General features: G+C 35.1%; 1 long non-coding RNA gene across 2 annotated transcripts; it reads left to right on the top strand.

Moving 5' to 3' along the window:
- The first annotated feature begins 1,068 nt into the window (after positions 1 to 1,068).
- LOC127858834 (uncharacterized) lies at positions 1,069 to 16,036 on the top strand. 2 transcript variants are annotated; one of them, XR_008039079.1, is made up of 2 exons: positions 1,069 to 1,915; positions 15,639 to 16,036. It is a non-coding gene; the product is annotated as an uncharacterized LOC127858834 (long non-coding RNA). The 2 variants fall into 2 exon arrangements; XR_008039078.1 differs by lacking the exon at positions 15,639 to 16,036 and adding an exon at positions 4,765 to 4,932.

Raw genomic sequence — 16,036 nt, 5'->3', positions numbered from 1 at the left:
TCGAGTGGATATGACTTATTATAGGCTAGACTTTCACAAAATTGAATCTTGTATTTTGCCCTTTTTAGCTGTAAATATTTCATTTTTGAATATTTATGAAGACAATTTTGTGCTTTTGGCTATTGGCGAACATTGAAAGATAACATTGATATCAAATGAATAAACTTTGATACCAGGGCTCAGTGAACCAGGAAGCAATTAGACAGAGTCAATGGGCAGGGACGGAGTGATACTTATTGACTGGTTCATCCAATTGTAAAAAGCCGTTTTACAAGGACGTTTTAAAATGGGCCCTTTTGAAAATCTGAGGCTAGCCGGCGAAAAGTTACTTGACTTGCACGAGAAAATCCATGAACTCGTGGCATTCTAACGAATCTTTGGTTTTTGCTTTATGTACTGTAAACACGTGGCACTAATGTACGTTCATTATTTCAGCAATTTATCAACGCGATTTTCATTACTGACGGATTTATACATGTACATAAAGATACCACAAATATGTAGCCGATAGCGTAAGTCCAAATAATAACTTTGAAAGTGATATTAACATACACTATTCTGACATTTAAAAGTTTTACTATCAATAATTTTAACACGTGTTAAATACGGAATCCGGATAGTGCCAAGAAGATTGTCGCGTGTCGACCTTAGAGGTCGACGCACGACATTTAGGCGACGCATGATATGACACTCGACGTTTAAAGTCGACATGCGACAATCAACATTTGAGTGTCGCATATCGCGCTGGAATTTAGAAAAACAAAATACTGCAGATAATCTTGACTATACATAGCATATTTCTTATAACTATTGTGAAACTGACAATTATGGTGTCAAAATATTGAACTTGAATTTTATGACAGTTCAAATAAATTTATTTCATGATAAAGATAATCATTTTATCATTGCGATACTTAAAATACCACCATTCCCATTGTTGCGAGGAACGGTTATACGTCCTAAAATGTAATGGAGAGTGTTCCCATGCCAGTGTAAATCGACGACTAGATGGGCTACCCGTGCCAGAAAAGTGAGCCGATCGAGAGGCTTCCCATGCCATAACGAAAGCGAAAGAAGGAATTTTTTAAGTAAAATTGATGAAAATTACTATATAGCGTACATTGAACGTAAAGATCTGATCATAAAGATGATATCAATAACACTAGATATTTTACATATTAGGGAAAAGCTATGTTAAAAAGTCATCAAAGTGGAATGTATGCACAATTGTTTTACCAACCTCGTCATCATTCCATCTTCGATAGAGTTTGTGATAAATGTTTGGACTTGCGGAATACAGTTTACATTTAGCTGGATATATGCTACAACTCATGGACCTCCTCTTTTTATGCACAAATGTGTTTACGGGTTTTAATTCTTTTATTTTCTTACCTGTTTTGTGAATGTCGATCATCCATTTTCGTGTATATAACAGAGAGGCAGCCGAGAATGAACAGAGAGGCAGCATTTTGACAGAGAGGCCATCGATATGCATCTACACCGTGTGTATGTACTGTGGTTGTGAGAATCGATGGACATTAGCGATTTAAATTTTATTATATTTGATTTCGTGTAATATTTTTTTATCAATGAAACGTTTTCTTAGATTAATGAGGGAATTACTTTCGAGAAAATAATGAGTAAATAATGAAATTCATCGCCAATATGAGAATTAGAGTTACATAAAAAGCACAGTCGTTGGTTCAATTCTATCACATGCCAATGTGCGCCGAAATACAAATGGATATAGATTTTAAAGGCGCGTAGACATGACATCGTCCGGGGAGCCGAAATTTAGTGTTATCTGGATGTTTGCGATTCTTATGACATGTGTATGTTTTGGACATCCGGAAATGACAATTCTCGAAAAGATCACGTTTCTTGGGAGCGGGACGAGATTACTGGACACATATGAGTAAGTAGTGACTTTTTGCAATTATGGAAACTATAAATCCTTGTTGTACGAAAGGTACGTTATTTGTAAAATGTGTTACTTATATTACTTTGACTTGTTCACAGACATTCGTATTTTTGGAAAAAAAAGAAACACATAACATTAATATAACTATTGAATAAAAATATTAAAAATACTTCTATACCTAACCCAGGATTCGAAGCAAGGAACTATGTGATTAAAATCAAACGCACTACCAATGGGCCATGCATGCATTTAAATTGTACAGCGGAATTTAAAATCTACGTTAGAAATACAAATATTTTCCAAAATAAATGGTTAAAAACAATACAAACGCTTCATAATGCTATCGATTATAATTTATGATTATCAACAGACGATATATAGATTCAGTCTTTTTATAAACCCGTTCAATATCAAGAGCATTTGTAGACAGTATGGTCCTCTTTGATGCTTGATTTTCATTCACTTGTTTGCCAATTATAACATCCTTTTGAGTATGAAAAGATCAATAGCGTTATTCAAATTTTAACTTTAATATATGTCTTATGTCTCACAAGGAAATACTTTTATCATAACTGACTAGTTTTAAGCTTAAAGACATAATACAAGTCTGATACAAGTACAGACATTGCAACTTACACGAATGTGATTGTATGCACTAAGTTGCATGTAGAGTATGTTATTGTCAATATTATCAAAAAACTAAATAAGTCTGCCTTTTGTCCAAGTTGTTCTTATCAGATGCACTTGCATGCTCTTATGCTCAATTGCTCCCCCCCCCCGAAATATTGTTTGCATTGGTCGCATTAAGGTTGTGTTATGCTATCCGCGTTATAATATGTTAAAAAGGCACGTTTTTACTTGCCATAAATATTGTACAAGAAATAGTAAAAAGAAAGCTTAATTTCCTTGAGCGATCACTGACATTTCGTTGATCCTAGGTATGGATGAGTCAAAGTATATTGGAATCCTTCTCTTTTTTGAACAAGTGGATATTTAAAAAATGCTAAACAGATCTAATTAAGTTACATAATATAATATTTATATGAAATAACATAATTAACTAACAGAGGTTTAATAAAAAAGCGTGTATTTCTTTTGAAAACATCATAATGTAATTAACTCTTTTACACGTAATCCGCATTTTATAGAATGTTAAACGAACACGCTGATTTAACACATTCAATAGTATCTAGTTAGATATATATAGATATATATATATATAGTTAATATGGATATAATCTTAATGCATCGGTATACGTAATATAAACTTATTGTTATTATTTTGTTTACACAGTCATTTTATTAAAGGAACTCTTTAGGAGTATTTCATAGAATTATAACATTATGGAAAATATCATTAAGGTAAAACACAGCATGAGCAGATGAATACCATCATCACTTACATGTCATTTATTTATGACAAGTGGCGAATCATCCAACGCAAAATCAGTACTTCATGGTCCTTTACTTCAAGCAAGTGAGAATTGTCCAACAGAAATATAATAATTGCGAGGTATTTTATTTATAGCAAGTGATCTTGTTCCAACACAAAATTATCATATTCATCGAGCGGCCTTTATTTATATCTAGTGACCGTTTGCCAAACAATAAGACAGAGGACATAAGAACATTAAACTCAAACAGAACGCATCAACCCATGGTCTATCATTCAAATGGTCAATGTAAACAAGCATTCAAGCGGTAAATATAAAGCGTAGTCTTAATTGTTTAAATTGGTTTTATGGTACCCAATACTCACATTTCGGCTATTATTATTATTACAAAGCATTTGAATGTAAATACAAGCTCATACAAGATAATGTGTCAATTAGATAGTCATCAACATCTTTTTTCTTAAACTACATCTGCACATCAAAGGCACAGTTTTATTACTCTAGTTTTCGAAAATATATTTTATAAAAACAGAAGCCATTATTTAGTGTAGTCTAAGATAAAATGCATTTAAAATTTATTTCAAATATTGTTTTGGAAACTTCACAAACGCTGTTTAAAAATATTTACTGCTTGTTAGTTATATTTTGTAGCAAATTAAATCGTCGACTTGTCCCTTTATTTGTAAGTGCTCACAAGTATCTCCCCGACATAGTTTTTGTATCTACTAGATAAGCAGTTTTTGTTCAATCTTTGATTTCGTCCTCTTTTCTCAATAGTTCTTGTAAATGTGGCGTTCCTCATGCAGACACAGCTAAAAGTTTTGTTGAATGTTGTACGTTGAATAATGTTTATCGTTATGCAATAAATTAAAACCGCTTGAAAACTCGTATGCTCGTTTGTGTAACCTTGTGTTGCATACCTAAATCATTTGTCTATATTTCTTCTTTTTTTTAATGTGCTCAACAAATGTCCTTTGCAAAACGAATACATATACACTATGGGAAATAATACAATAAAAACAACACATAGCAACACATCTGATGTTATCTATATGTCAAAGACATACAAAGCAAAAAGGTTAGTACTGCCACTGCCTTTACTATACAAATGTAAGAAAGCCTATAACGTTATAGACATAATTTGTAGCTTATTCATTCTGTTTTGCTACATTTTTTTATTTAAATATTCTTCAAAAGCATCTGAATGTCAATATTTTCTATACGTTTTATACTTCATTGAATTTAATTTTTAAATCAATTTTTTCTTACAGTTGTATTAATGAAATAATGTGCAAAGATTAAATTGATACTTGTATTATGACTCAGAACAACCGTCATTGACAAGGACATATAAATCAAGTTATAACTTGCATTTATAAAAGTAAAGAAATTAGTATAGTTACCTTTTCATAAAATTAAAAATATACATGTTGCTGTTTTTGTTTTCAGATGAAATAGCGAATATGCCTTGATAAGCTGGTTTAAATATACAACGGACCAGTTTCGAACAAGAAATGGCGCGGTCGCGGCCGACGCGTATCCCCACGCCGCAGCTTTTGACCCAGGGGTCAGATCAAAATTCTAAATAAAAAGTGCACTGTCGCACATATGCTCATAGCTACCATGTGTTTGAGTTTCAAGGTTCTAGTGCTTATAGTGTATGAGGATATAGTGGCCAGGACGGACGGACGTACAGACGGCGGAGATAACCACATTATCCCTCCTCTCTAATTCGGAGCGTGGGGATAATTAGCTTTAGACATGTCTTGTTTTGGTGGAATTACGACCTTTTGAAATAATATGTTTATATGGATATGCTCGAGTGTATAGACAAGGTCATATATATATTTCTGAATGATTCCGTCGAAGCGAACTTAAAGGGATCTTTTCACGCTTTGGTAAATTGACAAAATTGAAAAAAGTTGTTTCAGATTCGCACATTTTCGTTTTAGTTAAGATATTTGTGAGGAAATAGTAATACTGAACATTTACCATGGTCTAATATAGCCATTATATGCATCTTTTGACGATTTTAAAACCTAAAAATTATAAAGCGTTGCAACGCGAAACGATTGAATAATTTGGAGAGTTCTGTTTTTGTCGTTAAATTTTGTGAAACTACGAAGATTGCTTATATGAGGTATAAAATACGTCAAGTATGTGTACTCGGCGGAATAGCTCAGTAGGCTAAAGCGTTTTTACTTCAGGACTCTGGCAGGACTCCAGGGGTCACTGGTTCGAAACCTGCTCCGGGCAATGTTCTTTTCCTTTTTTTAATTTTATTCTTGATTTTTTACTGGAGCTTTTACGATCCAATGTTTACATTTATCAATATAAAGCATTTAATGAATAAGTTAAAAAATGCCAAAATCTGTGAAAAGGCCCCTTTAAATATTCGAGAACTTTATTAGTTTACATGATTTCAAAGAAAAAGTATATGCACGCATTGCTAGTCCCAAAGTTACGGCATCTATTAACGTCTCCGTGGTCGGTCATGTGTAAAGAATGTTTAAAAATTTGAATGAATTGTTTCTATATAATTTTAAATGCAAGACTAGATGAAGTTTAATTTAGTTTTCGATGAAAGTTTGATTGTGTGGTTTCCATGATAATCCAATAAGTTTAAAACTGTCAATTTACACACACAAAGTATTTAAGTATACTCAGGTATAGCTTTCAATACTTAGTGTGTGTAAATTGACAGGTTTAATTTAGTTGTTGTTTCCTTATATCAGACAGTAACAATTATGATACTGTGGTTGAATCTCACATTTGAATAGTAGACCAATGAAGTTCTCCTCTGCTCTTGAACTCGAATAATTGTGTTAATATTTTGCACAGAAACATTGATGCATTTGTAATCATCGCATCTCTTGCTCTAGTTTCGCATAATGTCATATGAGATTTTTTTTCTCAAAAAGTACGTGGAGTTTGAATTCTAATATCTGCAGAAAATGTCTTTCTTTCGGTTAACACATTAGACTGCGTCACAATTTAAACGATATTCCACAAAAATCCTATTGCATCTTTGGTTTGAAACTCATCTCGAACACCACTGTGTACACATAATGAAGTATGCATGTTATGTGTGACAAATTACTGTGCTTTTTTACCAAGGACGTCATCAACTACAAAATGCACCCGGGCTTACGCTTCAGTGTCAGAGGTACGACAGATAAAGCCTTCGTATAATTTCAAATCATGCATCTCCTTCATGTAACACGATAACAAATTGGGTCATTTCAATCATATCATAAATGCAAATAACGACAACCAATGGCAATATATGTCTAGTCGTGGGGCGAATAATTTGTTAATTATTTGTTAATAAACTGAAGAATTATCACGCCTCGTGATCTTGAAATTGAGAAAATGATTACACATTTTTTTAGCTCACCTGAGCGATAGCTCGGGGTGAGCTATTGTGATCACTCAGCGTCCGGCGTCCGTCCGTCCGTCCGTCTGTCTGTCTGTAAACAATTTGTAAACATCTTCTTCTACGAAACCATTGAGCCAATTTCAACTAAATTTCATGTGGAGCATCCCTAGGTCATGGGACAAAAGAATTGTTTAAAAAAATTTGATCACATAACCAAGATGGCCGCCATGACCATATATGGTAAAAACCTTAAAAAATCTTCTTGTCAGAAACCGCTCATCAGATTTTCAAAAAATTTCACAGGGATGACCTTTGAGGGCTCCCCTGAAAAAGTTGTTCAAAGAAATTTGATTCGTCAAAAAACATGGCCGCAGGAGCTCGTTGAACTTTGCATGTTTATTCGTTTTTGCCTATTTTGTGAAAACTTTCAAAAATCTTCCACATTTTTTGTCCGATCCTTTCCAAATTTGCACAGTGTCTTTATATCAATGAGGACACGAACCCTACAAAAAATGAGTATTATTGGTCCATGAAGTACAGAATTACCTCCCCTTGAATTGAGAAAATGGTGTTTATGCAATAAAGTCCAAATTTTTCATCCAATTCTTTCCAAACTTGTTAGGATTTAGCATGGTTCAAACAAGGGAAACAACTACGGTTTATGCATGTTCTTTTTATTACAGATTTGCCTTCCTTTAATTCATTCAAAATCTCATTTTACAGCAGAGATTCCAAATCTGACCTGTAAATGAGCCCCATATTTACTGCCAGTGCTAGGTTACCTTTCCCCATTTGATCATTCTTAAGTATTGGTCTTGTAATGCTGCTACTGCTTCTGCTACTGCTACTTCTACTACTACTACTACTACTACTTCTACTACTACTACTACTACTACTACTACTACTACTACTACTACTGCTACAACTACTACTACTACTACTACTACTACTACTTCTACTACTACTACTACTACTACTACTACTTCTTCTACTACTACTACTACTACTACTACTATGACTACTACTACTACTACTACTACTACTACTACTACTACTACTACTACTACTACTACTACTACTACTACTTACTACTACTACGTCTACTACTAACTACTACTACTTCTACTACTACTACTATTATACTACTTAACTAGTACAAACACCACCAACACCACCACCACCACCACCACACACCACCACCCACCACCACCACCACCACCACCACCACCACCACCACCACACCACGACCACCACCACCACCACCACCACCACCACCACCACCAACCACCACCAACCCCACCACCACCCACGTCTACTATTACTACTTCTCTACTACTACTGCCACTACTTACTACTAACCTTTTTACCCTACTACTACTACACACTAACTACTAACCACTACTACTACTAAACTACTACTACTACTACTACTACTACTATCTATCACTACTACTATACTACTACTACTACTACTTCTACACTTTCTAATACTATACTTCCTCTACTACTAACTACTACTACTACTACTACTACGACCTACTACTATAACTACACTACTTTACTACTACTCACTACTACTACTACTACTACTATTCTACTACTACTACTACTACTACTTCTACTACTATCTACTACTACTACTACCTACCACCACCACCACCACCACCACCACCATTCACAGTGACAAAAAAACGTATTCACACAATGGGGGGCATGCATGTTTTACAAACAGCCCTTGTTTCTATGGGATTTTAACCACACCTGTTCATGTTTATCTCCGACACATATTTTTAGGTCACCTGTCATGAAGTGACACGGTGAGCTTATGTGATCGTGTGATGTCCGGCGTCCGTTGTGCGTGCCTGCGTGTGTCCGTGCGTCCGTCCGTCAACAATTTGTTTGTGTAGACAGTAGAGGTCACAGTTTGCATCCAATCTTGATGAAATTTGGTCAAAATGTTTATCTTGATGAAATCCGGTTTGGGATTGTATTTGGGTCATCTGGGGTCAAAAACAAGGTCAGTAGGTCAAATAATAGAACAACCTTCTGTAGACAATAGAGGTCACAGTTTTCATCCAATCTTTATGAAATTTGGTCAGAATGTTTATCTTGATGAAATCTGGGTTGGGATTTTATTTGGGTCATCTGGGGTCAAAAACTAGGTCACTAGGTCAAATAATAGAAAAACCTTGTGTAGACATTAGAGATCACAGTTTTCATCCAACCTTTATGAAATTTGGTCAAAATTCTTGATGAAATCTGGGTGGGATTGTATTTGGGTCATCTGGGGTAAAAATCTAGGTCAAATAAATAGAAAAACCTTGTGTTGACAATAGAGGTCACAGTTTTCATCCAATATTTATGAACTGTGGTCAGAATGTTTATCTTGATGAAATCTGGATTGGGATTGTATTTGGGTCATCTAGAGTCAGGAACTAGGTCACTAGGTCAAATCATAGAAAAACATTGTGTAGACAATAGAGGTCATAGTTTTCATCTGATCTTAATGAGTCAGGTGAGCGATTTAGGGCCATCATGGCCCTCTTGTTTAATGAGCCGCGCTCGGGGCTAAGTGCATGTGCCTAAAGTGCAGTCACAGGTTAGCCTGTGCAGTCCGCAAAGGCTAATCAGGGACGACACTTTCCGCTTTTATTACATTTTTCCCCGTTTTCTCAGAACGCGACTCATTTAACTCCGTTTCCTCATAGCGAGACTCGAATTAAGAAATCTTATTGTTTCATGAAATCCTCATTGATGGCAGGTTACCAATTGCCATTCATTTTTTCTGTATCATATTTAAGCAAGTGATGTGAATGTACTTTAAAACAAAAACACGTTGCGATAGAAAGGAAACTAACAAAAAAATGTGAACTTTCATTGCTGAATATGGGAATATGTTTCACTCGTATGCTTTTACTAGGCTAATAAATGCGATGAACCATTTGACAGTATATTTTGTTATTTTATCTTTTATCACATTTACTGCATTATTTTAGGGGGAACCAGACCTTTCTCGATTCATAGTCGAGACATTATTTGAGAAGAGCGACTTTGAAATTACTACACTCTTTCTTATCGTGTTAAATAATTAATGAAAGGTGACACGAGATTTTTTAGCTATGTAAAAGTAATATAAATTATTGCTCAGTTTTGCATTATGTTATCTATAATATTTAATATAAGCATATGATACGCGAAGATGATGGGTCATTGATGTTATAAAATGGTGGGAATTTAAATTTCGTCTGGGATATATATATAGATAATAAATATCAGAAAAAACATCGCAGAACTCGATACCCGACAAATTAACCCATTTAAGCCTAGTGGACTCTCCCATTATTCTTATTTGGATCAATTTATTTTTCCAAAATTAGGGATGTCTCGTTTATTTATTTCTATTTTTAGAATATTTCTTACAGAAATTCCTTTAGGCAAACAGCGCAGACGTTGTTTGCCAAGGCCTTTTTTCTAGACGCTAGGCATAAATGGGTTAAGGGATTATTTTTTCTTTTACAATAAAAATGTGATATCGCACAAAAACATACAATATAGTTGTATAACTCTTATAAAAATTAGGTAACAAAATCGCTCGCTCGCAGCTTATTACCCAGGAAAAAACAACCTTTTCAACTTAAGTAGTAAATGGAGTCCATTTGAGTCAGTTGGATTATTTTATGCACATATCTTATTTCAAATTGAATCAGCGATTACTTTACTTTATCATGATGGATTATACAGGTTCAATCACTGTTTCTAAAATTAATATGTACTTGTTAAAGATATGCGATTAAAATAGTTAGCGCCGTGGCTTTATCTGAATTGTCCATAAAGAAGTCAGTGCTTGTAAAAATGCTTTTATTTATTTACTCTCGAAATTGAACTTGATGTGCAAGATGAACTAAACAGGCGTTTAACAATGTAATGAGCAAATAGGTACTCAGATGTCGTTTAATCAGTTTATGTACAAAAATGAACTTAACATGCTTCAACCAGTGAATGGGAAAAAATAACTAGAGAGACATTTAACCAGGTGATATGCACAATGAACTAAACATGCGTTTTACAAGTTCATGTGCAAAATGAGGGCTAAATAATCATTTAACAAGTAGATGTGAACATATCAACTTACGATTGCCTGTCTGTGGTATAAAGCTATTTTAAACAAGTACACTTTATTAAATGATTAATTTCTGTATTTCTACAAAAAGGCTAAATAGAAGAATCAAAATCAATGCAGCTATTTATTTAAATTTGTATTGAATCCTTGAATACAACTAGTCATATACATTTGTATTTTATCCCTGAGTACAACTATTCATATAAATTTGTATTCAATCCTTGTGTACAACCAGTCATATAAATGTGTATTGAACCCTTGAGTACAACTAGTCATATACGGTATGCACGATGGATATACATATACATTGTTCTATACATAGCCTGAGATACCTTACCATTACACGACATTGCACGACGGGTACTGTGAATAAGTATATACATATACATTGTTCTATACCTTAGGTACACTACCATTACACAGATTCGGAATTTAACATTTATGATCTTACTGATACTATTTTTAATGGGTTTTTGTTTGCATTTTATAAAGTCTTCAATATGATTTCCTATTTTTTCAACTTCTCAATAAGATGCTTTATAATCCTGAAATAAATTTTTTAACATCATTCTGCATGTAAAAGTGCAACAAAAGATGTCTCATAATTTGTCGACATTCTATTCATGTTACATTTCTTTATTTGAGTTGCATGATTCGATATTTGCAATACTAATCCCGTGTATTCAATATTATATCTGGGATCCGAGAAATCATTATAACGATCATATTGTTGCTATTTTACTTCATTTAACTCCTGCCATCTTAATATTAAGTTAAACATCGATCGTCTTTTAACAAAATCAACACAGTGTGCGTGCGTACTTTATATTAACAATTGAGCATCAATGTGTGAAAAAAAAAATCACATTGTATCTGCACCCTTACGAAAGGAGAACACATTTCAATGAAATCACGCGCGACATTACACTATTCCCTGTATAACACAATGATAACAACATATGTTAATATGAATACATGAAAGTGTAACACATGTAATATATGAATTTATCGTATAAGACTTTGGTAAGTTGACTTAAAAACCTCAATATGCAGTTATACATTTAAGGTAATAAGTGTGTGCGTGCTGAAAAACAATATTTTCATTTGGAATTATTTTGCAACGCTCTCATAAGAACTTATTTCTTTGCTATACTTTATTAACAAAAAATACATTAATACATAAGTAATCTGGATATCAGATTGTATTTTATGAGATAACTTTGTGTCGAAACAATTAATCGCTTAGCAACGCGTGTCATCTTACATAATGTGCGAGATTTTACTCAACGAAGAGCAGACGTCATTAGTTGCAAACGAGGTCACAAAAATTCCAATTTAAAATTCCAAAACTTGTTAAACCTTTTAATTGTGTTGATGCACGATACAGACACTGTAACTTTTTTTCTTAACATGCTACAAATGTAAACACATCATGTACTTTCATAATGCGCTATACTTGTATTATTCTTGCTAGATAGACTTTTGATAGATAGACTTTTATTTTCCTCCATTCACGGAGAGCATAACATATAATACAAGCAAGGAAGTACAATAAAGTATATACACACACATGAGATCATAAATGAAACAACTCAATACATTCAGTTAGATTATTTACAAAGATAAGTATAACTAACTATGTAGATGATAAATAATTGTTAATTCCTAATGAGAATAATCACATTGAAATAATAATTAAAATCATATTTTGTTCAGTGTAACTTATTCGCCGAGGATATATCTTAAAGCGAAAGCGAAAATAAAGACATAATAGACGAATATACTTAACATGTGTCATAGGTTTTGCCTTCCACGGAAGGCTGCTATATAGTGTTAAAATACACTAATATAGATTGGTGTAAAAAACACAAAAGACACACAAAACCTGGCTCAGAGCGTCTAACACTAGTTCAGGATGCAAACAGCAGCCTTGCACAGTTTAAAATGCACAAAATATGAGTCAACAGTTTCAGATATCATTTTCAGCAACGATGCACTTTGTTCTAAGCCACTTAAGTGGATGAAGCGCGAGAATTCCGTTATACCGATGCATTCAATTAGAGTTGTCCATAAATGTTTTCGCTTATCCTCTAACAGGTGGCAATAACACAACTTATGAATTACGAGATTAACGGTTTTCAGGCAACAATGTCTGCATTCTCGTACATACTGTCTCGACACAAACATACCAATGCTATTCAATATAGTTTTACACACGTTAATTATTCTTGGGTTGTCTTTTGCTACTCTCCATAGAGGGGAGTAATTATTGGAGTCTATTACATGCACAGTTACTCCCCATTGATCGTTGCCTTTGATGCGACTCTGTATTTCGTTCGTAATGTTCATTACGACTTTTCGCTCAACTATTTTTTTCCATTCTCGCTTTGTGGGGAAATTTCCATCCTGGACGTATGATCGTAAGACGTTCATTAAGTCGTACTTTTGTAGTATCCTGTATGCATCAGGGATATACCCGATGCATTGGCCTTCTAGTTCAATGTGACGTATAAGTCTATTATTGAAGATATCTTTCGCTAGGTATTTAGGATTCAATCTGCATATTTGGCCGAAGAATGTTAGTTTTCTGATTTCCAGTTCATTCACTATCGGGACGGTATTAAGGGTTGACAGGCAATAATCTGTTGAGATGCTTCTGTCATACCCTTGCATGTGTTTCAGGCAAAAGTTATGTGCAATAGAAAGTTGAACAAGATCACTTTGTGAGTTGTTGTTCCATAGCTCACAGCCATATAGGGCCTTTGTGATAACGGATGAGTTGAATATCGTTAAGAGAGTTGGTGGACTCAGTCTTTCAGGCGCTACCCCTTTTGAGCACAAGCTCATGTATGTTCCTCGCAGTCGCACGCATGCATCATGAATCGCATTATTAGTGGTCAGAAGAGAGTTGCATTCAATACCAAGATGGGTATACTTGTCGCTAGCGGGCAGACGATCATGTCCTAGATAGAAGGTTGAAGTCTCTTCTGTCTTCTTATTATAGACTAGTACTGAGCACTTCGATGCGTTATAAAGAAACCTCCACCTGTTTGCATATTCATAGCAAATCTTAAGCATCCTCTCCAGTCCATTTTTAGAGTATGATATTAGCACCATATCATCGGCCACAGTAGGCGAAGCCATATTTATGTCATAAATGCACAGGCCATCACCACTCTCTTCAAGTTTCTCTATCAGGCCATTTATGTATATAAGGTACAGCAGCGGCGAACTTTTGCCTCCCTGACGGGTTCCTTGCCCGATCGGTAGTGGTTCCGAGATCAATCCTCGATGGCGAACGCGGCTTGTTGAGTTTCGATACATTTCACGAAGTGCGAGAAGGGTGTTAGTATCAATGACTGGATCAGGATCATAAACACCGGAAATTGATAAGAGTTTATGAAATAGTCCATCGTGCCATACCCTGTCAAAGGCCTGACGAGCGTCCAGGAAACATAGATATACACTTGATCCAAGCTCTTTTGCATAGTATAGACATTCGCGGAGACTAAAGCTAGTCATTATGCACCCAAGCCCGTCCTGAAATCCACCTTGTAACTTTCTGATAGAAGCGAGTATACCGTCCTTGCACCGGCTTAATAAAATCGATTCATAAAGCTTTAGCAGCGTTGATGATAGTGTAATTGCTCGGTAATTATTAGGCTGGTCTCGCCGCTTTCGCCCGCCTTTAAATAGTGTAATAATCTCACCTTCCTTCATTTTGTCAGGTACATTACCGCTGCGCAGCATAACTGTATATAAGCGTGATAGGGGTTCAGCGATAATGTTCTTGCCATACAGCATGTGCTCATGATAGATTTCATCGGGACCACAGGCCTTTCCTTTAGATAGCTGATTTATACTAGACTCAACCATTTCAGGTGAAACAAAAACATCTTGAGACGGTGACAGGTTAGTCAATGCCTGCTCCACTCCCTGTCTAACAACATACTCCCAGTGTGAATCAAAGTCCGGGGAGCTTGAAGGGGTGTACAGGTCTTTAAAGTATTTCGCCCACTGCTCCGTTATTTCCTCCCGGCTTCTATACATCTTCCCATCGAAGTTGATGCCACCTCCTATGTCGGCACCGGATCCCCGTTTTCTTAAGTTTACTGTCCGCCAGAAACTCACACTGTCATGTACAGAGTCATATTCGAGTTTATGGTCAAGTTCTGTCATAAATTGTTCACCGCACCGCCGCATGGCCCTCCTGAAATGTGCTTTAGCCGCTTTATAATCACGATATTCCATGTGCTGCGCGCCCCGTGGCCTACCAGCGCTGCACCACACGGCACGTAACGAGCTCATAAGTGCATGTAGTTCCGTGAGCTCATTTGTCCAGAACGGTTTCAAATGACGCCTTTTACGTTTCGTGGGGAAACATGTATTGGCACAATCACGCATACTGCTACACAACACCGAATACAATTCATTTGCATCTCTAGCACTATTTGTATCAACTTTAGATAATTTTTCACACAGAGTGTCACAATATTGCAAAACATGATCACTGTTAGTAGCTTTCCAGTTAATGCATCTTTTTAAATCACTGATATTGTCATCAACATGAATCTCAAAATTAAAGCAACATAAAACTGCGTTTTGTAAAAAGCATGGATAGCTTGAAACTATTTTACTACTTTTATCAAATTTGCAAATAATCTGATTGGCATTTATGTTTGAAAGATCATGAGAACGCTCCCTAAGTAGGGATCAAACCTGCGGCCTCCCAATGGCTAGGCAGGCACCATATCTACAATGCCACAGCAAGATTGTTAAAAGATACAATATATATAAAATATACATAAAATGTATGTATTTCAGCTATGCAAAGTCACATGCTGATGACACCAGTGTCGGTGATGAAAGCTCTGGAAGTGTCGGTGTTCAGGCATCCCCTTACAAGCATGAAATCTCCACATATACCGAAAGACCAGAAATAACCATCAAAGACATTAATGCCTCAGACAATAAAATCATGTTTTATACTGGCTAGGCAACTTTCTTTTTTTAAATTCTGTGTTACTGACATTTATTGAATTTGGTACCGACAAATAATTTACTGAAAAAATGAACACTGTTCAGATTGAGACAGGGCGGAAAAGAAAGTTAAGACCTGTTGATGAGTTTCAATGAGATTGTAAACAAATTATTTGATGCAACATAATAACCCTTTATTACTAGTAATGTATTGATAAATAAAACATTTTTTAAATTTTGAA

The sequence above is a fragment of the Dreissena polymorpha genome, chromosome 1 (assembly GCF_020536995.1).
Source record: "Dreissena polymorpha isolate Duluth1 chromosome 1, UMN_Dpol_1.0, whole genome shotgun sequence".
Classification (NCBI taxonomy): Eukaryota; Metazoa; Mollusca; class Bivalvia; order Myida; family Dreissenidae; genus Dreissena; species Dreissena polymorpha.
The sequence above is the reverse complement of the archived record's forward strand: the minus strand, read 5'-3'. Positions and strand labels throughout refer to the sequence as shown.